Source organism: Taudactylus pleione, unplaced genomic scaffold (genome assembly GCF_031769625.1).
Source record: "Taudactylus pleione unplaced genomic scaffold, aTauple2 ptg000618l, whole genome shotgun sequence".
Taxonomy (NCBI): domain Eukaryota; kingdom Metazoa; phylum Chordata; class Amphibia; order Anura; family Myobatrachidae; genus Taudactylus; species Taudactylus pleione.
The window spans coordinates 1,548,298-1,571,340 of NW_028285020.1; positions in this window are offsets into that span (position 1 = coordinate 1,548,298).

A 23,043-nucleotide genomic window follows, 5' to 3' on the forward strand; every position below is an offset into this window, starting at 1 on the left:
AGACTACTAACCTGAACTGGCTTTATACTGTGATGGCAAGGAGACTACTAACCTGAACTGGCTTTATACTGTAAGTGATGGCAAGGAGACTACTAACCTGAACTGGCTTTATACTGTAAGTGATGGCAAGGAGACTACTAACCTGAACTGGCTTTATACTGTATTGACAAGGAGACTACTTACCTGAACTGGCTTTATACTGTAATGGCAAGGAGACTACTAACCTGAACTGGCTTTATACAGTAAGTGATGGCAAGGAGGCTACTAACCTGAACTAGCTTTATAATGTATGTGATGGAAAGGAGACTACTAACCTGAACTGTCTTTATACTGTAAGTGATGGCAAGGAGACTACTAACCTGAACTGGCTTTATACTGTAAGTGATGGCAAGGAGACTACTAACCTGAACTGGCTTTATACTGTAAGTGATGGCAAGGAGACTAATAACCTGAACTGGCTTTATACTGTGATAGCAAGGAGACTACTAACCTGAACTGGCTTTATACTGTAAGTGGTGGCAAGGAGACTACTAACCTGAACTGGCTTTATACTGTGAAGGCAAGGAGACTACTAACCTGAACTGGCTTTATACTGTGATGGCAAGGAGACTACCAACTTGAACTGGCTTTATACTGTAAGTGATGGCAAGGAGACTACTAACCTGAACTGGCTTTATACTGTGATGGCAAGGAGACTACTAACCTGAACTGGCTTTATACTGTGATGGCAAGGAGACTACTAACCTGCACTGGCTTTATACTGTAAGTGATGGCAAGGAGACTACTAACCTGAACGGGCTTTATACTGTGATGGCAAGGAGACTACTAACCTGAACTGGCTTTATACTGTAATGGCAAGGAGACTACTAACCTGAACTGGCTTTATACTGTAATGGCAAGGAGACTACTAACCTGAACTCGCTTTATACAGTAAGTGATGGCAAGGAGGCTACTAACCTGAACTAGCTTTATACTGTATGTGATGGCAAGGAGACTACTAACCTGAACTGGCTTTATACTGTGATGGCAAGGAGACTACTAACCAGAACTGGCTTTATACTGTATGTGATGGAATGGAGACAACTAACCTGAACTGCATTCATACTGTGTAAGTGATGGCAAGGAGACAACTAACCTGAACTGGCTTGATACTGTAAGTGATGGCAAGGAGACTACTAACCTGAACTGGATTTATACTGTAAGTGATGGCAAGGAGACTACTAACCTGAACTGGCTTCATACTGTAAGTGATGGCAAGGAGACTAATAACCTGAACTGGCTTTATACTGTGATGGCAAGGAGACTACTAACCTGAACTGGCTTTATACTGTGATGGCAAGGAGACTACTAACCTGAACTGGCATTATACTGTGATGGCAAGGAGACTACTAACCTGAATTGGCTTTATACTGTGATGGCAAGGAGACTACTAACCTGAACTGCCTTTATACTGTGATGGCAAGGAGACTACTAATCTGAACTGGCTTTATACTGTAAGTGATGGCAAGGAGACTACTAACCTGAACTGGCTTTATACTGTAAGTGATGGCAAGGAGACTACTAACCTGAACTGGCTTTACACTGTGATGGCAAGGAGACTACTAACCTGAACTGGCTTTATACTGTGATGGCAAGGAGACTACTAACCTGAACTGGCTTTATACTATAAGTGATGGCAAGGAGACTACTAACCTGACCTGGCTTTATACTGTAAGTGATGGCAAGGAGACTAATAACCTGAACTGGCTTTTTACTGTAAGTGATGGCAAGGAGACTACTAACCTGAACTGACTTTATACTGTGATGGCAAGGAGACTACTAACCTGAACTTGATTTATAGTGTGAGTGATGGCAAGGAGACTACTAACCTGAACTGGCTTTATACTGTGATGGCAAGGAGACTACTAACCTGCACTGGTTTTATACTGTAAGTGATGGCAAGGAGACTTCTAACCTGAACTGGCTTTATACTGTGATGGCAAGGAGACTACTAACCTGAACTGGCTTTATACTGTGATGGCAAGGAGACTACTAACCTGAACTGGCTTTATACTGTAAGTGATGGCAAGGAGACTACTAACCTGAACTGGCTTTATACTGTAAGTGATGGCAAGGAGACTACTAACCTGAACTGGCTTTATACTGTAATGACAAGGAGACTACTTACCTGAACTGGCTTTATACTGTAATGGCAAGGAGACTACTAACCTGAACTGGCTTTATACAGTAAGTGATGGCAAGGAGGCTACTAACCTGAACTAGCTTTATAATGTATGTGATGGAAAGGAGACTACTAACCTGAACTGTCTTTATACTGTAAGTGATGGCACGGAGACTACTAACCTGAACTGGCTTTATACTGTAAGTGATGGCAAGAGACTAGTAACCTGAACTGGCTTTATACTGTGATGGCAAGGAGACTATTAACCTGAACTGGCTTTATACTGTAAGTGATGGCAAGTAGACTACTAACCTGAACTGGCATTATACTGTGAAGGCAAGGAGACTACTAACCTGATCTGGCTTTATACTGTGATGGCAAGGAGACTACTAACCTGAACTGGCTTTATACTGTAAGTGATGGCAAGGAGACTACTAACCTGAACTGGCTTTATACTGTAATGGCAAGGAGACTACTAACCTGCACTGGCTTTATACTGTAAGTGATGGCAAGGAGACTACTAACCTGAACTGGCTTTATACTGTGAAGGCAAGGAGACTACTAACCTGCACTGGCTTTATACTGTGATGGCAACGAGACTACTAACCTGAACTGGCTTTATACTGTGATGTCAAGGAGACTACTAACCTGAACTGGCTTTTTACTGTAAGTGATGGCAAGGAGACTACTAACCTGAACTGGCTTTATACTGTGATGGCAAGGAGACTACTAACCTGAACTGGCTTTATACTGTGATGGCAAGGAGACTACTAACCTGAACTGGCTTTATACTGTAAGTGATGGCAAGTAGACTACTAACCTGAACTGGCTTTATACTGTGATGGCAAGGAGACTACTAACCTGCACTGGATTTATACTGTAAGTGATGGGAAGGAGACTACTAACCTGAACTGGCTTTATACTGTGATGGCAAGGAGACTACTAACTGAACTGGCTTTATACTGTAAGTGATGGCAAGTAGACTACTAACCTGAACTGGCTTTATACTGTGATGGCAAGGAGACTACTAACCTGCATTGGCTTTATACTGTGATGGCAAGGAGACTACTAACCTGAACTGGCTTTATACTGTAAGTGATGGCAAGGAGACTACTAACCTGAACTAACTTTATACTGTGATGGCAAGGAGACTACTAACCTGTACTGGTTTTATACTGTAAGTGATGGCAAGGAGACTACTAACCTGAACTGGCTTTATACTGTAAGTGATGGCAAGGAGACTACTAACCTGAACTGGCTTTATACTGTGATGGCAAGGAGACTACTAACCTGAACTAGCTTTATACAGTGATGGCAAGGAGACTACTAACCTGAACTGGCTTTATACTGTGATAGCAAGGAGATTACTAACCTGAACTGGCTTTATACTGTAAGTGATGCCAAGGAGACTACTTACCTGAACTGGCTTTATACTGTAATGACAAGGAGAGTACTAACCTGAACTGGCTTTATACTGTAATGGCAAGGAGACTACTAACCTGAACTGGCTTTATACAGTAAGTGATGGCAAGGAGGCTACAAACCTGAACTAGCTTTATACTGTATGTGATGGCAAGGAGACTACTAACCTGAACTGGCTTTATACCGTGATGGCAAGGAGACTACTAACCTGAACTGGCTTTATACAGTAAGTGATGGCAAGGACACTACTAACCTGAACTAGCTTTATACTGTATGTGATGGAAAGGAGACTACTAACCTGAACTGGCTTCATACTGTAAGTGATGGCAAGGAGACTACTAACCTGAACTGGCTTTATACTGTAAGTGATGGCAAGGAGACTACTAACCTGAACTGGCTTTATACTGTAAGTGATGGCAAGGAGACTACTAACCTGAACTGGCTTTATACTGTGATGGCAAGGAGACTACTAACCTGAACTGGCATTATACTGTAAGTGATGGCAAGGAGACTACTAACGTGAACTGGCATTATACTGTAAGTGATGGCAAGGAGACTACTAACCTGAATTGGCTTTATACTGTGATGACAAGGAGACTACTAACCTGAACTAGCTTTATACTGTGATGGCAAGGAGACTACTAATCTGAACTGGCTTTATACTGTGATGGCAAGGAGACTACTAACCTGAACTAGCTTTATACTGAGATGGCAAGGAGACTACTAACCTGAACTGGCTTTATACTGTAAGTGATGGCAAGAAGACTACTAACCTGAACTGGCTTTATACTGTGATGGCAAGGAGACTACTAACCTGAACTAGCTTTATACTGAGATGGCAAGGAGACTACTAACCTGAACTGGCTTTATACTGTAAGTGATGGCTAGAAGACTACTAACCTGAACTGTCTTTATACTGTGATGGCAAGGACACTACTAACCTGAACTGGCTTTATACTGTGATGGCAAAGATACCACTAACCTGAACTGGCTTTATACTGTAAGTGATGGCAAGGAGACTACTAACCTGAACTGGCTTTATACTGTAAGTGATGGCAAGGAGACTACTAACCTGAACTGGATTTATACAGTAAGTGATGGCAAGTAGACTACTAACCTGAACTGGATTTATACTTTGATGGCAAGGAGACTACTAATCTGAACTGGCTTTATACTGTGATGGCAAGGAGACTACTAACCTGAACTGGCTTTATACTGTAAGTGATGGCAAGGAGACTACTAACCTGAACTGGCTTTATACTGTGATGGCAAGGAGACTACTAACCTGAACTGGCTTTATACTGTGATGGCAAGGAGACTACTAATCTGAACTGGCTTTATACTGTGATGGCAAGGAGACTACTAACCTGAACTGGCATTATACTGTATGTGATGGCAAGGAGACTACTAACCTGAACTGTCTTTATGCTGTGATGGCAAGGACACTACTAACCTGAACTAGCTTTATACTGTAAGTGATGGCAAGGAGACTACTAACCTGAACTGGCTTTATACTGTGATGGCAAGGAGACTACTAACCTGAACTGGCTTTATACTGTAAGTGATGGCAAGGAGACTACTAACCTGAACTGACTTTATACTGTGATGGCAAGGACACTACTAACCTGATCTGGCTTTATGCAGTAAGTGATGGCAAGAAGGCTACTATCCTGAACTAGCTTTATACTGTATGTGATGGCAAGGAGACTACTAACCTAAACTGGCTTCATACTGTGATGGCAAGGAGGCTACTAACCTGAACTAGCTTTATACTGTATGTGATGGCAAGGAGACTACTAACCTGAACTGGCTTTATACTGTGATGGCAAGGAGACTACTAACCTGACTGGCTTTATACTGTGATGGCAAGGAGACTACTAACCTGAACTGGCTTTATACTGTGATGGCAAGGAGACTACTAACCTGAACTGGCATTATAGTGTAAGTGATGGCAAGGAGACTACTAACCTGAACTTGCTTTATACTGTGATGGCAAGAGACTACTAACCTGCACTGGCTTTATACTGTAAGTGATGGCAAGGAGACTACTAACCTGAACTGGCTTTATACTGTGATGGCAAGGACACTACTAACCTGATCTGGCTTTATGCAGTAAGTGATGGCAAGAAGGCTACTATCCTGAACTAGCTTTATACTGTATGTGATGGCAAGGAGACTACTAACCTAAACTGGCTTCATACTGTGATGGCAAGGAGGCTACTAACCTGAACTAGCTTTATACTGTATGTGATGGCAAGGAGACTACTAACCTGAACTGGCTTTATACTGTGATGGCAAGGAGACTACTAACCTGACTGGCTTTATACTGTGATGGCAAGGAGACTACTAACCTGAACTGGCTTTATACTGTGATGGCAAGGAGACTACTAACCTGAACTGGCTTTATACTGTAATGGCAAGGAGACTACTAACCTGAACTGGCTTTATACAGTAAGTGATGGCAAGGAGGCTACTAACCTGAACTAGCTTTATACTGTATGTGATGGCAAGGAGACTACTAACCTGAACTGGCTTTATACTGTGATGGCAAGGAGACTACTAACCTGAACTGGCTTTATACAGTAAGTGATGGCAAGGAGGCTACTAACCTGAACTGGCTTTATACTGTATGTGATGGAAAAGAGACTACTAACCTGAACTGGCTTTATACTCTATGTGATGGCAAGGAGACTACTAACCTGAACTGGCTTTATACTGTGATGGCAAGGAGACTACTAATCTGAACTGGCTTTATACAGTAAGTGATGGCAAGGAGGCTACTAACCTGTACTAGCTTTATACTGTATGTGATGGAAAAGAGACTACTAACCTGAACTGGCTTTATACAGTAAGTGATGGCAAGGAGGCTACTAACCTGAACTAGCTTTATACTGTATGTGATGGAAAAGAGACTACTAACCTGAACTGGCTTTATATTGTAAGTGATGGCAAGGAGACTACTAACCTGAACTGGCTTTAAACTGTAAGTGATGGCATGGAGACTACTAACCTGAACTAGCTTTATACTGTGATGGCATTGAGACTAGTAACCTGAACTGGCTTTATACTGTGATGGCAAGGAGACTACTAACCTGAACTGGCTTTATACTGTAAGTGATGGCAAGGAGACTACTAACCTGAACTGGCTTTATACTGTGATGACAAGGAAACTACTAACCTGCACTGGCTTTATACTGTGATGGCAAGGAGACTACTAACCTGAACTGGCTTTATACTGTAAGTGATGGCAAGGAGACTACTAACCTGAACTGGCTTTATACTGTGAAGGCAAGGAGACTACTAACCTGAACTGGCTTTATACTGTGATGGCAAGGAGACTACCAACTTGAACTGGCTTTATACTGTAAGTGATGGCAAGGAGACTACTAACCTGAACTGGCTTTATACTGTGATGGCAAGGAGACTACTAACCTGAACTGGCTTTATACTGTGATGGCAAGGAGACTACTAACCTGCACTGGCTTTATACTGTAAGTGATGGCAAGGAGACTACTAACCTGAACGGGCTTTATACTGTGATGGCAAGGAGACTGCTAACCTGAACTGGCTTTATACTGTGATGGCAAGGAGACTACTAACCTGAACTGGCTTTATACTGTAATGGCAAGGAGACTACTAACCTGAACTGGCTTTATACTGTAATGGCAAGGAGACTACTAACCTGAACTGGCTTTATACAGTAAGTGATGGCAAGGAGGCTACTAACCTGAACGGGCTTTATACTGTATGTGATGGCAAGGAGACTACTAACCTGAACTGGCTTTATACTGTGATGGCAAGGAGACTACTAACCAGAACTGGCTTTATACAGTAAGTGATGGCATGGAGGCTACTAACCTGAACTAGCTTTATACTGTATGTGATGGAATGGAGACAACTAACCTGAACTGCATTCATACTGTGTAAGTGATGGCAAGGAGACAACTAACCTGAACTGGCTTCATACTGTAAGTGATGGCAAGGAGACTAATAACCTGAACTGGATTTATACTGTAAGTGATGGCAAGGAGACTACTAACCTGAACTGGCTTCATACTGTAAGTGATGGCAAGGAGACTAATAACCTGAACTGGCTTTATACTGTGATGGCAAGGAGACTACTAACCTGAACTGGCATTATACTGTGATGGCAAGGAGACTACTAACCTGAATTGGCTTTATACTGTGATGGCAAGGAGACTACTAACCTGAACTAGCTTTATAATGTATGTGATAGAAAGGAGACTACTAACCTGAACTGTCTTTATACTGTAAGTGATGGCACGGAGACTACTAACCTGAACTGGCTTTATACTGTAAGTGATGGCAAGGAGACTAGTAACCTGAACTGGCTTTATACTGTGATGGCAAGGAGACTATTAACCTGAACTGGCTTTATACTGTAAGTGATGGCAAGTAGACTACTAACCTTAACTGGCATTATACTGTGAAGGCAAGGAGACTACTAACCTGATCTGGCTTTATACTGTGATGGCAAGGAGACTACTAACCTGAACTGGCTTTATACTGTAAGTGATGGCAAGGAGACTACTAACCTGAACTGGCTTTATACTGTAATGGCAAGGAGACTACTAACCTGCACTGGCTTTATACTGTAAGTGATGGCAAGGAGACTACTAACCTGAACTGGCTTTATACTGTGAAGGCAAGGAGACTACTAACCTGCACTGGCTTTATACTGTGATGGCAACGAGACTACTAACCTGAACTGGCTTTATACTGTGATGTCAAGGAGACTACTAACCTGAACTGGCTTTTTACTGTAAGTGATGGCAAGGAGACTACTAACCTGAACTGGCTTTATACTGTGATGGCAAGGAGACTACTAACCTGAACTGGCTTTATACTGTGATGGCAAGGAGACTACTAACCTGAACTGGCTTTATACTGTAAGTGATGGCAAGTAGACTACTAACCTGAACTGGCTTTATTCTGTGATGGCAAGGAGACTACTAACCTGCACTGGCTTTATACTGTAAGTGATGGCAAGGAGACAACTAACCTGAACTGGCTTTATACTGTGATGGCAAGGAGACTACTAACCTGAACTGGCTTTATACTGTAAGTGATGGGAAGGAGACTACTAACCTGAACTGGCTTTATACTGTGATGGCAAGGAGACTACTAACCTGAACTGGCTTTATACTGTAAGTGATGGCAAGTAGACTACTAACATGAACTGGCTTTATACTGTGATGGCAAGGAGACTACTAACCTGCACTGGCTTTATACTGTGATGGCAAGGAGACTACTAACCTGAACTGGCTTTATACTGTAAGTGGTGGCAAGGAGACTACTAACCTGAACTAACTTTATACTGTGATGGCAAGGAGACTACTAACCTGCACTGGTTTTATACTGTAAGTGATGGCAAGGAGACTACTAACCTGAACTGGCTTGATACTGTAAGTGATGGCAAGGAGACTACTAACCTGAACTGGCTTTATACTGTGATGGCAAGGAGACTACTAACCTGAACTAGCTTTATACAGTGATGGCAAGGAGACTACTAACCTGAACTGGCTTTATACTGTGATAGAAAGGAGATTACTAACCTGAACTGGCTTTATACTGTAAGTGATGCCAAGGAGACTACTTACCTGAACTGGCTTTATACTGTAATGACAAGGAGAGTACTAACCTGAACTGGCTTTATACTGTAATGGCAAGGAGACTACTAACCTGAACTGGCTTTATACAGTAAGTGATGGCAAGGAGGCTACTAACCTGAACTAGCTTTATACTGTATGTGATGGCAAGGAGACTACTAACCTGAACTGGCTTTATACCGTGATGGCAAGGAGACTACTAACCTGAACTGGCTTTATACAGTAAGTGATGGCAAGGACACTACTAACCTGAACTAGCTTTATACTGTATGTGATGGAAAGGAGACTACTAACCTGAACTGGCTTCATACTGTAAGTGATGGCAAGGAGACTACTAACCTGAACTGGCTTTATACTGTAAGTGATGGCAAGGAGACTACTAACCTGAACTGGCTTTATACTGTAAGTGATGGCAAGGAGACTACTAACCTGAACTGGCTTTATACTGTGATGGCAAGGAGACTACTAACCTGAACTGGCATTATACTGTAAGTGATGGCAAGGAGACTACTAACCTGAACTGGCATTATACTGTAAGTGATGGCAAGGAGACTACTAACCTGAATTGGCTTTATACTGTGATGGCAAGGAGACTACTAACCTGAACTAGCTTTATACTGAGATGGCAAGGAGGCTACTAACCTGAACTGGCTTTATACTGTAAGTGATGGCAAGAAGACTACTAACCTGAACTGGCTTTATACTGTAAGTGATAGCAAGAAGACTACTAACCTGAACTGGCTTTATACTGTGATAACAAGGAGACTACTAACCTGAACTGGCTTTATACTGTAAGTGATGGCTAGAAGACTACTAACCTGAACTGTCTTTATACTGTGATGGCAAGGACACTACTAACCTGAACTGGCTTTATACTGTAAGTGATGGCTAGAAGACTACTAACCTGAACTGTCTTTATACTGTGATGGCAAAGATACCACTAACCTGAACTGGCTTTATACTGTAAGTGATGGCAAGGAGACTACTAACCTGAACTGGCTTTATACTGTAAGTGATGGCAAGGAAACTACTAACCTGAACTGGATTTATACTTTGATGGCAAGGAGACTACTAACCTGAACTGGCTTTATACTGTGATGGCAAGGAGACTACTAACCTGAACTGTCTTTATGCTGTGATGGCAAGGAGACTACTAACCTGAACTGGCTTTATACTGTAAGTAATGGCAAGGAGACTACTAACCTGAACTGGCTTTATACTGTAAGTGATGGCAAGGAGACTACTAACCTGAACTGACTTTATACTGTGATGGCAAGGAGACTACTAACCTGAACTGGCATTATAGTGTAAGTGATGGCAAGGAGACTACTAACCTGAACTTGCTTTATACTGTGATGGCAAGAGACTACTAACCTGCACTGGCTTTATACTGTAAGTGATGGCAAGGAGACTACTAACCTGAACTGGCTTTATACTGTGATGGCAAGGACACTACTAACCTGATCTGGCTTTATGCAGTAAGTGATGGCAAGAAGGCTACTATCCTGAACTAGCTTTATACTGTATGTGATGGCAAGGAGACTACTAACCTAAACTGGCTTTATACTGTGATGGCAAGGAGACTACTAACCTGAACTAGCTTTATACTGTATGTGATGGCAAGGAGACTACTAACCTGAACTGGCTTTATACTGTGATGGCAAGGAGACTACTAACCTGAACTGGCTTTATACTGTGATGGCAAGGAGACTACTAACCTGAACTGGCTTTATACTGTGATGGCAAGGAGACTACTAACCTGAACTGGCTTTATACTGTAATGGCAAGGAGACTACTAACCTGAACTGGCTTTATACAGTAAGTGATGGCAAGGAGGCTACTAACCTGAACTGGCTTTATACTGTATGTGATGGCAAGGAGACTACTAACCTGAACTGGCTTTATACTGTGATGGCAAGGAGACTACTAACCTGAACTGGCTTTATACAGTAAGTGATGGCAAGGAGGCTACTAACCTGAACTGGCTTTATACTGTATGTGATGGAAAAGAGACTACTAACCTGAACTGGCTTTATACTATATGTGATGGCAAGGAGACTACTAACCTGAACTGGCTTTATACTGTGATGGCAAGGAGACTACTAATCTGAACTGGCTTTATACAGTAAGTGATGGCAAGGAGGCTACTAACCTGTACTAGCTTTATACTGTATGTGATGGAAAAGAGACTACTAACCTGAACTAGCTTTATACAGTAAGTGATGGCAAGGAGGCTACTAACCTGAACTAGCTTTATACTGTATGTGATGTAAAAGAGACTACTAACCTGAACTGGCTTTATACAGTAAGTGATGGCAAGGAGGCTACTAACCTGAACTAGCTTTATACTGTATGTGATGGAAAAGAGACTACTAACCTGAACTGGCTTTATATTGTAAGTGATGGCAAGGAGACTACTAACCTGAACTGGCTTTAAACTGTAAGTGATGGCATGGAGACTACTAACCTGAACTAGCTTTATACTGTGATGGCATTGAGACTAGTAACCTGAACTGGCTTTATACTGTGATGGCTAGGAGACTACTACCCTGAACTGGCTTTATACTGTAAGTGATGGCAAGGAGACTACTAACCTGAACTGGCTTTATACTGTGATGACAAGGAGACTACTAACCTGCACTGGCTTTATACTGTGATGGCAAGGAGACTACTAACCTGAACTGGCTTTATACTGTAAGTGATGGCAAGGAGACTACTAACCTGAACTGGCTTTATAGTGTAATGACAAGGAGACTACTAACTTGAACTGGCTTTATACTGTAATGGCAAGGAGACTACTAACCTGAACTGGCTTTATACTGTGATGGCATGGAGACTACTAACCTGAACTGGCTTTATATAGTAAGTGATGGCAAGGAGGCTACTAACCTGAACTAGCTTTATACTGTATGTGATGGAAAGGAGACTACTAACCTGAACTGGCTTTATACTGTAAGTGATGGCAAGGAGACTACTAACCTGAACTGGCTTTATACTGTAAGTGATGGCAAGGAGACTAATAACCTGAACTGGCTTTATACTGTGATAGCAAGGAGACTACTAACCTGAACTGGCTTTATACTGTAAGTGGTGGCAAGGAGACTACAAACCTGAACTGGCTTTATACTGTTAAGGCAAGGAGACTACTAACCTGAACTGGCTTTATACTGTGATGGCAAGGAGACTACCAACTTGAACTGGCTTTATACTGTAAGTGATGGCAAGGAGACTACTAACCTGAACTGGCTTTATACTGTGATGGCAAGGAGACTACTAACCTGCACTGGCTTTATACTGTAAGTGATGGCAAGGAGACTACTAACCTGCACTGGCTTTATACTGTGATGGCAAAGAGACTACTAACCTGAACTGGCTTTATACTGTGATGGCAAGGAGACTACTAACCTGCACTGGCTTTATACTGTAAGTGATGGCAAGGAGACTACTAACCTGAACTGGCTTTATACTGTGATGGCAAGGAGACTGCTAACCTGAACTGGCTTTATACTGTGATGGCAAGGAGACTACTAACCTGAACTGGCTTTATACTGTAAGTGATGCCAAGTAGACTACTAACCTGAACTGGCTTTATACTGTAATGACAAGGAGACTACTAACCTGAACTTGCTTTATACTGTAATGGCAAGGAGACTACTAACCTGAACTGGCTTTATACAGTAAGTGATGGCAAGGAGGCTACTAACCTGAACTAGCTTTATACTGTATGTGATGGCAAGGAGACTACTAACCTGAACTGGCTTTATACTGTGATGGCAAGGAGACTACTAACCTGAACTGGCTTGATACTGTAAGTGATGGCAAGGAGACTACTAACCTGAACTGGATTTATACTGTAAGTGATGGCAAGGAGACTACTAACCTGAACTGGCTTTATACTGTAAGTGATGGCAAGGAGACTAATAACCTGAACTGGCTTTATACTGTGATGGCAAGGAGACTACTAACCTGAACTGGCTTTATACTGTGATGGCAAGGAGACTACTAACCTGAATTGGCTTTATACTGTGATGGCAAGGAGACTACTAACCTGAACTGGCTTTATACTGTGATGGCAAGGAGACTACTAACCTGAATTGGCTTTATACTGTGATGGCAAGGAGACTACTAACCTGAACTGGCTTTATACTGTGATGGCAAGGAGACTACTAACCTGAACTGCCTTTATACTGTGATGGCAAGGAGACTACTAACCTGAACTGGCTTTATACTGTAAGTGATGGCAAGGAGACTACTAACCTGAACTGGCTTTATACTGTAAGTGATGGCAAGGAGACTACTAACCTGAATTGGCTTTACACTGTGATGGCAAGGAGACTACTAACCTGAACTGGCTTTATACTGTGATGGCAAGGAGACTACTAACCTGAACTGGCTTTATACTGTAAGTGATGGCAAGGAGACTACTAACCTGAACTGGCTTTATACTGTAAGTGATGTCAAGGAGACTACTAACCTGAACTGGCTTTATACTGTAAGTGATGGCAAGGAGACTAGTAACCTGAACTGGCTTTATACTGTGATGGCAAGGAGACTATTAACCTGAACTGGCTTTATACTGTAAGTGATGGCAAGTAGACTACTAACCTGAACTGGCATTATACTGTGAAGGCAAGGAGACTACTAACCTGATCTGGCTTTATACTGTGATGGCAAGGAGACTACTAACCTGAACTGGCTTTATACTGTAAGTGATGGCAAGGAGACTACTAACCTGAACTGGCTTTATACTGTAATGGCAAGGAGACTACTAACCTGCACTGGCTTTATACTGTAAGTGATGGCAAGGAGACTACTAACCTGAACTGGCTTTATACTGTGAAGGCAAGGAGACTACTAACCTGCACTGGCTTTATACTGTGATGGCAACGAGACTACTAACCTGAACTGGCTTTATACTGTGATGTCAAGGAGACTACTAACCTGAACTGGCTTTTTACTGTAAGTGATGGCAAGGAGACTACTAACCTGAACTGGCTTTATACTGTGATGGCAAGGAGACTACTAACCTGAACTGGCTTTATACTGTGATGGCAAGGAGACTACTAACCTGAACTGGCTTTATACTGTAAGTGATGGCAAGTAGACTACTAACCTGAACTGGCTTTATTCTGTGATGGCAAGGAGACTACTAACCTGCACTGGCTTTATACTGTAAGTGATGGCAAGGAGACTACTAACCTGAACTGGCTTTGTACTGTAAGTGATGGCAAGGAGACTACTAACCTGAACTGGCATTATACTGTAAGTGATGGCAAGGAGACTACTAACCTGAATTGGCTTTATACTGTGATGACAAGGAGACTACTAACCTGAACTAGCTTTATACTGTGATGGCAAGGAGACTACTAATCTGAACTGGCTTTATACTGTGATGGCAAGGAGACTACTAACCTGAACTAGCTTTATACTGAGATGGCAAGGAGACTACTAACCTGAACTGGCTTTATACTGTAAGTGATGGCAAGAAGACTACTAACCTGAACTGGCTTTATACTGTGATAGCAAGGAGACTACTAACCTGAACTGGCTTTATACTGTAAGTGATGGCTAGAAGACTACTAACCTGAACTGTCTTTATACTGTGATGGCAAGGACACTACTAACCTGAACTGGCTTTATACTGTGATGGCAAAGATACCACTGACCTGAACTGGCTTTATACTGTAAGTGATGGCAAGGAGACTACTAACCTGAACTGGCTTTATACTGTGATGGCAAGGAGACTACTAACCTGAACTGGATTTATACAGTAAGTGATGGCAAGGAGACTACTAACCTGAACTGGATTTATACTTTGATGGCAAGGAGACTACTAACCTGAACTGGCTTTATACTGTAAGTGATGGCAAGGAGACTACTAACCTGAACTGGATTTATACAGTAAGTGATGGCAAGGAGACTACTAACCTGAACTGGCTTTATACTGTGATGGCAAGGAGACTACTAACCTGAACTGGATTTATACAGTAAGTGATGGCAAGGAGACTACTAACCTGAACTGGATTTATACTGTGATGGCAAGGAGACTACTAACCTGAACTGGATTTATACTTTGATGGCAAGGAGACTACTAACCTGAACTGGCTTTATACTGTGATGGCAAAGATACCACTGACCTGAACTGGCTTTATACTGTAAGTGATGGCAAGGAGACTACTAACCTGAACTGGATTTATACTGTGATGGCAAGGAGACTACTAATCTGAACTGGCTTTATACTGTGATGGCAAGGAGACTACTAACCTGAACTGTCTTTATGCTGTGATGGCAAGGAGACTACTAATCTGAACTGGCTTTATACTGTGATGGCAAGGAGACTACTAACCTGAACTGGCTTTATACTGTAAGTGATGGCAAGGAGACTACTAACCTGAACTGACTTTATACTGTGATGGCAAGGAGACTACTAACCTGAACTGGCATTATAGTGTAAGTGATGGCAAGGAGACTACTAACCTGAACTGACTTTATACTGTGAAGGCAAGGAGACTACTAACCTGCACTGGCTTTATACTGTAAGTAATGGCAAGGAGACTACTAACCTGAACTGGCTTTATACTGTAAGTGATGACAAGGAGACTACTAACCTGAACTGGCTTTATACTGTAAGTGATGACAAGGAGACTACTAACCTGAACTGGCTTTATACTGTAAGTGATGACAAGGAGACTACTAACCTGAACTGGCTTTATACTGTAAGTGATGACAAGGAGACTACTAACCTGAACTGGCTTTATACTGTAAGTGATGACAAGGAGACTACTAACCTGAACTGGCTTTATACTGTAAGTAATGGCAAGGAGACTACTAACCTGAACTGGCTTTATACTGTAAGTGATGACAAGGAGACTACTAACCTGAACTGACTTTATACTGTAAGTAATGGCAAGGAGACTACTAACCTGAACTGGCTTTATACTGTAAGTGATGGCAAGGAGACTACTAACCTGAACTGACTTTATACTGTGATGGCAAGGAGACTACTAACCTGAACTGGCATTATAGTGTAAGTGATGGCAAGGAGACTACTAACCTGAACTTGCTTTATACTGTGATGGCAAGAGACTACTAACCTGCACTGGCTTTATACTGTAGGTGATGGCAAGGAGACTACTAACCTGAACTGGCTTTATACTGTGATGGCAAGGACACTACTAACCTGATCTGGCTTTATGCAGTAAGTGATGGCAAGAAGGCTACTAACCTAAACTGGCTTCATACTGTGATGGCAAGGAGACTACTAACCTGAACTAGCTTTATACTGTATGTGATGGCAAGGAGACTACTAACCTGAACTGGCTTTATACTGTGATGGCAAGGAGACTACTAACCTGAACTGGTTTTATACTGTGATGGCAAGGAGACTACTAACCTGAACTGGCTTTATACTGTGATGGCAAGGAGACTACTAACCTGAACTGGCTTTATACTGTAATGGCAAGGAGACTACTAACCTGAACTGGCTTTATACAGTAAGTGATGGCAAGGAGGCTACTAACCTGAACTAGCTTTATACTGTATGTGATGGCAAGGAGACTACTAACCAGAACTGGCTTTATACTGTGATGGCAAGGAGACTACTAACCTGATCTGGCTTTATACAGTAAGTGATGGCAAGGAGACTACTAACCTGAACTGGCTTTATACTGTATGTGATGGAAAAGAGACTACTAACCTGAACTGGCTTTATACTCTATGTGATGGAAAAGAGACTACTAACCTGAACTGGCTTTATACTCTATGTGATGGCAAGGAGACTACTAACCTGAACTGGCTTTATACTGTGATGGCAAGGAGACTACTAATCTGAACTGGCTTTATACAGTAAGTGATGGCAAGGAGGCTACTAACCTGTACTAGCTTTATACTGTATGTGATGGAAAAGAGACTACTAACCTGAACTGGCTTTATACAGTAAGTGATGGCAAGGAGGCTACTAACCTGAACTAGCTTTATACTGTATGTGATGGAAAAGAGACTACTAACCTGAACTGGCTTTATATTGTAAGTGATGGCAAGGAGACTACTAACCTGAACTGGCTTTAAACTGTAAGTGATGGCATGGAGACTACTAACCTGAACTAGCTTTATACTGTGATGGCATTGAGACTAGTAACCTGAACTGGCTTTATACTGTGATGGCTAGGAGACTACTACCCTGAACTGGCTTTATACTGTAAGTGATGGCAAGGAGACTACTAACCTGAACTGGCTTTATACTGTGATGACAAGGAGACTACTAACCTGCACTGGCTTTATACTGTGATGGCAAGGAGACTACTAACCTGAACTGGCTTTATACTGTAAGTGATGGCAAGGAGACTACTAACCTGAACTGGCTTTATACTGTGAAGGCAAGGAGACTACTAACCTGAACTGGCTTTATACTGTGATGGCAAGGAGACTACCAACTTGAACTGGCTTTATACTGTAAGTGATGGCAAGGAGACTACTAACCTGAACTGGCTTTATACTGTGATGGCAAGGAGACTACTAACCTGAACTGGCTTTATACTGTGATGGCAAGGAGACTACTAACCTGCACTGGCTTTATACTGTAAGTGATGGCAAGGAGACTACTAACCTGAACGGGCTTTATACTGTGATGGCAAGGAGACTGCTAACCTGAACTGGCTTTATACTGTGATGGCAAGGAGACTACTAACCTGAACTGGCTTTATACTGTAATGGCAAGGAGACTACTAACCTGAACTGGCTTTATACTGTAATGGCAAGGAGACTACTAACCTGAACTGGCTTTATACAGTAAGTGATGGCAAGGAGGCTACTAACCTGAACTAGCTTTATACTGTATGTGATGGCAAGGAGACTACTAACCTGAACTGGCTTTATACTGTGATGGCAAGGAGACTACTAACCAGAACTGGCTTTATACAGTAAGTGATGGCATGGAGGCTACTAACCTGAACTAGCTTTATACTGTATGTGATGGAATGGAGACAACTAACCTGAACTGCATTCATACTGTGTAAGTGATGGCAAGGAGACAACTAACCTGAACTGGCTTGATACTGTAAGTGATGGCAAGGAGACTACTAACCTGAACTGGATTTATACTGTAAGTGATGGCAAGGAGACTACTAACCTGAACTGGCTTCATACTGTAAGTGATGGCAAGGAGACTAATAACCTGAACTGGCTTTATACTGTGATGGCAAGGAGACTACTAACCTGAACTGGCTTTATACTGTGATGGCAAGGAGACTACTAACCTGAACTGGCATTATACTGTGATGGCAAGGAGACTACTAACCTGAATTGGCTTTATACTGTGATGGCAAGGAGACTACTAACCTGAACTGCCTTTATACTGTGATGGCAAGGAGACTACTAATCTGAACTGGCTTTATACTGTAAGTGATGGCAAGGAGACTACTAACCTGAACTGGCTTTATACTGTAAGTGATGGCAAGGAGACTACTAACCTGAACTGGCTTTACACTGTGATGGCAAGGAGACTACTAACCTGAACTGGCTTTATACTGTGATGGCAAGGAGACTACTAACCTAAACTGGCTTTATACTATAAGTGATGGCAAGGAGACTACTAACCTGAACTGGCTTTATACTGTAAGTGATGTCAAGGAGACTACTAACCTGACCTGGCTTAATACTGTAAGTGATGGCAAGGAGACTAATAACCTGAACTGGCTTTTTACTGTAAGTGATGGCAAGGAGACTACTAACCTGAACTGACTTTATACTGTGATGGCAAGAGACTACTAACCTGCACTGGCTTTATACTGTAAGTGATGGCAAGGAGACTTCTAACCTGAACTGGCTTTATACTGTGATGGCATGGAGACTACTAACCTGAACTGGCTTTATACTGTGATGGCAAGGAGACTACTAACCTGAACTGGCTTTATACTGTGATGTCAAGGAGACTACTAACCTGAACTGGCTTTATACTGTAAGTGATGGCAAGGAGACTGCTAAACTGAACTGGCTTTATACTGTAATGACAAGGAGACTACTTACCTGAACTGGCTTTATACTGTAATGGCAAGGAGACTACTAACCTGAACTGGCTTTATACAGTAAGTGATGGCAAGGAGGCTACTAACCTGAACTAGCTTTATAATGTATGTGATGGAAAGGAGACTACTAACCTGAACTGTCTTTATACTGTAAGTGATGGCACGGAGACTACTAACCTGAACTGGCTTTATACTGTAAGTGATGGCAAGGAGACTAGTAACCTGAACTGGCTTTATACTGTGATGGCAAGGAGACTATTAACCTGAACTGGCTTTATACTGTAAGTGATGGCAAGTAGACTACTAACCTGAACTGGCATTATACTGTGAAGGCAAGGAGACTACTAACCTGATCTGGCTTTATACTGTGATGGCAAGGAGACTACTAACCTGAACTGGCTTTATACTGTAAGTGATGGCAAGGAGACTACTAACCTGAACTGGCTTTATACTGTAATGGCAAGGAGACTACTAACCTGCACTGGCTTTATACTGTAAGTGATGGCAAGGAGACTACTAACCTGTACTGGCTTTATACTGTGAAGGCAAGGAGACTACTAACCTGCACTGGCTTTATACTGTGATGGCAACGAGACTACTAACCTGAACTGGCTTTATACTGTGATGTCAAGGAGACTACTAACCTGAACTGGCTTTTTACTGTAAGTGATGGCAAGGAGACTACTAACCTGAACTGGCTTTATACTGTGATGGCAAGGAGACTACTAACCTGAACTGGCTTTATACTGTGATGGCAAGGAGACTACTAACCTGAACTGGCTTTATACTGTAAGTGATGGCAAGTAGACTACTAACCTGAACTGGCTTTATTCTGTGATGGCAAGGAGACTACTAACCTGCACTGGCTTTATACTGTAAGTGATGGCAAGGAGACTACTAACCTGAACTGGCTTTATACTGTGATGGCAAGGAGACTACTAACCTGAACTGGATTTATACTGTAAGTGATGGGAAGGAGACTACTAACCTGAACTGGCTTTATACTGTGATGGCAAGGAGACTACTAACCTGAACTGGCTTTATACTGTAAGTGATGGCAAGTAGACTACTAACATGAACTGGCTTTATACTGTGATGGCAAGGAGACTACTAACCTGCACTGGCTTTATACTGTGATGGCAAGGAGACTACTAACCTGAACTGGCTTTATACTGTAAGTGATGGCAAGGAGACTACTAACCTGAACTAACTTTATACTGTGATGGCAAGGAGACTACTAACCTGCACTGGTTTTATACTGTAAGTGATGGCAAGGAGACTACTAACCTGAACTGGCTTGATACTGTAAGTGATGGCAAGGAGAGTACTAACCTGAACTGGCTTTATACTGTGATGGCAAGGAGACTACTAACCTGAACTAGCTTTATACAGTGATGGCAAGGAGACTACTAACCTGAACTGGCTTTATACTGTGATAGCATGGAGATTACTAACCTGAACTGGCTTTATACTGTAAGTGATGCCAAGGAGACTACTTACCTGAACTGGCTTTATACTGTAATGACAAGGAGAGTACTAACCTGAACTGGCTTTATACAGTAAGTGATGGCAAGGAGGCTACTAACCTGAACTAGCTTTATACTGTATGTGATGGCAAGGAGACTACTAACCTGAACTGGCTTTATACTGTGATGGCAAGGAGACTACTAACCTGATCTGGCTTTATACAGTAAGTGATGGCAAGGAGACTACTAACCTGAACTGGTTTTATACTGTATGTGATGGAAAAGAGACTACTAACCTGAACTGGCTTTATACTCTATGTGATGTAAAAGAGACTACTAACCTGAACTGGCTTTATACTCTATGTGATGGCAAGGAGACTACTAACCTGAACTGGCTTTATACTGTGATGGCAAGGAGACTACTAATCTGAACTGGCTTTATACAGTAAGTGATGGCAAGGAGGCTACTAACCTGTACTAGCTTTATACTGTATGTGATGGAAAAGAGACTACTAATCTGAACTGGCTTTATACAGTAAGTGATGGCAAGGAGGCTACTAACCTGTACTAGCTTTATACTGTATGTGATGGAAAAGAGACTACTAACCTGAACTGGCTTTATATTGTAAGTGATGGCAAGGAGACTACTAACCTGAACTGGCTTTAAACTGTAAGTGATGGCATGGAGACTACTAACCTGAACTAGCTTTATACTGTGATGGCATTGAGACTAGTAACCTGAACTGGCTTTATACTGTGATGGCTAGGAGACTAATACCCTGAACTGGCTTTATACTGTAAGTGATGGCAAGGAGACTATTAACCTGAACTGGCTTTATACTGTGATGACAAGGAGACTACTAACCTGCACTGGCTTTATACTGTGATGGCAAGGAGACTACTAACCTGAACTGGCTTTATACTGTAAGTGATGGCAAGGAGACTACTAACCTGAACTGGCTTTATACTGTGAAGGCAAGGAGACTACTAACCTGAACTGGCTTTATACTGTGATGGCAAGGAGACTACCAACTTGAACTGGCTTTATACTGTAAGTGATGGCAAGGAGACTACTAACCTGAACTGGCTTTATACTGTGATGGCAAGGAGACTACTAACCTGAACTGGCTTTATACTGTGATGGCAAGGAGACTACTAACCTGCACTGGCTTTATACTGTAAGTGATGGCAAGGAGACTACTAACCTGAACGGGCTTTATACTGTGATGGCAAGGAGACTGCTAACCTGAACTGGCTTTATACTGTGATGGCAAGGAGACTACTAACCTGAACTGGCTTTATACTGTAATGGCAAGGAGACTACTAACCTGAACTGGCTTTATACTGTAATGGCAAGGAGACTACTAACCTGAACTGGCTTTATACAGTAAGTGATGGCAAGGAGGCTACTAACCTGAACTAGCTTTATACTGTATGTGATGGCAAGGAGACTACTAACCTGAACTGGCTTTATACTGTGATGGCAAGGAGACTACTAACCAGAACTGGCTTTATACAGTAAGTGATGGCATGGAGGCTACTAACCTGAACTAGCTTTATACTGTATGTGATGGAATGGAGACAACTAACCTGAACTGCATTCATACTGTGTGAGTGATGGCAAGGAGACAACTAACCTGAACTGGCTTGATACTGTAAGTGATGGCAAGGAGACTACTAACCTGAACTGGATTTATACTGTAAGTGATGGCAAGGAGACTACTAACCTGAACTGGCTTCATACTGTAAGTGATGGCAAGGAGACTAATAACCTGAACTGGCTTTATACTGTGATGGCAAGGAGACTACTAACCTGAACTGGCTTTATACTGTGATGGCAAGGAGACTACTAACCTGAATTGGCTTTATACTGTGATGGCAAGGAGACTACTAACCTGAACTGCCTTTATACTGTGATGGCAAGGAGACTACTAATCTGAACTGGCTTTATACTGTAAGTGATGGCAAGGAGACTACTAACCTGAACTGGCTTTACACTGTGATGGCAAGGAGACTACTAACCTGAACTGGCTTTATACTGTGATGGCAAGGAGACTACTAACCTAAACTGGCTTTATACTATAAGTGATGGCAAGGAGACTACTAACCTGAATTGGCTTTATACTGTGATGGCAAGGAGACTACTAACCTGAACTGCCTTTATACTGTGATGGCAAGGAGACTACTAACCTGAACTGGCTTAATACTGTAAGTGATGGCAAGGAGACTGCTAACCTGAACTGGCTTTATACTATAAGTGATGGCAAGGAGACTACTAACCTGACCTGGCTTAATACTGTAAGTGATGGCAAGGAGACTAATAACCTGAACTGGCTTTTTAC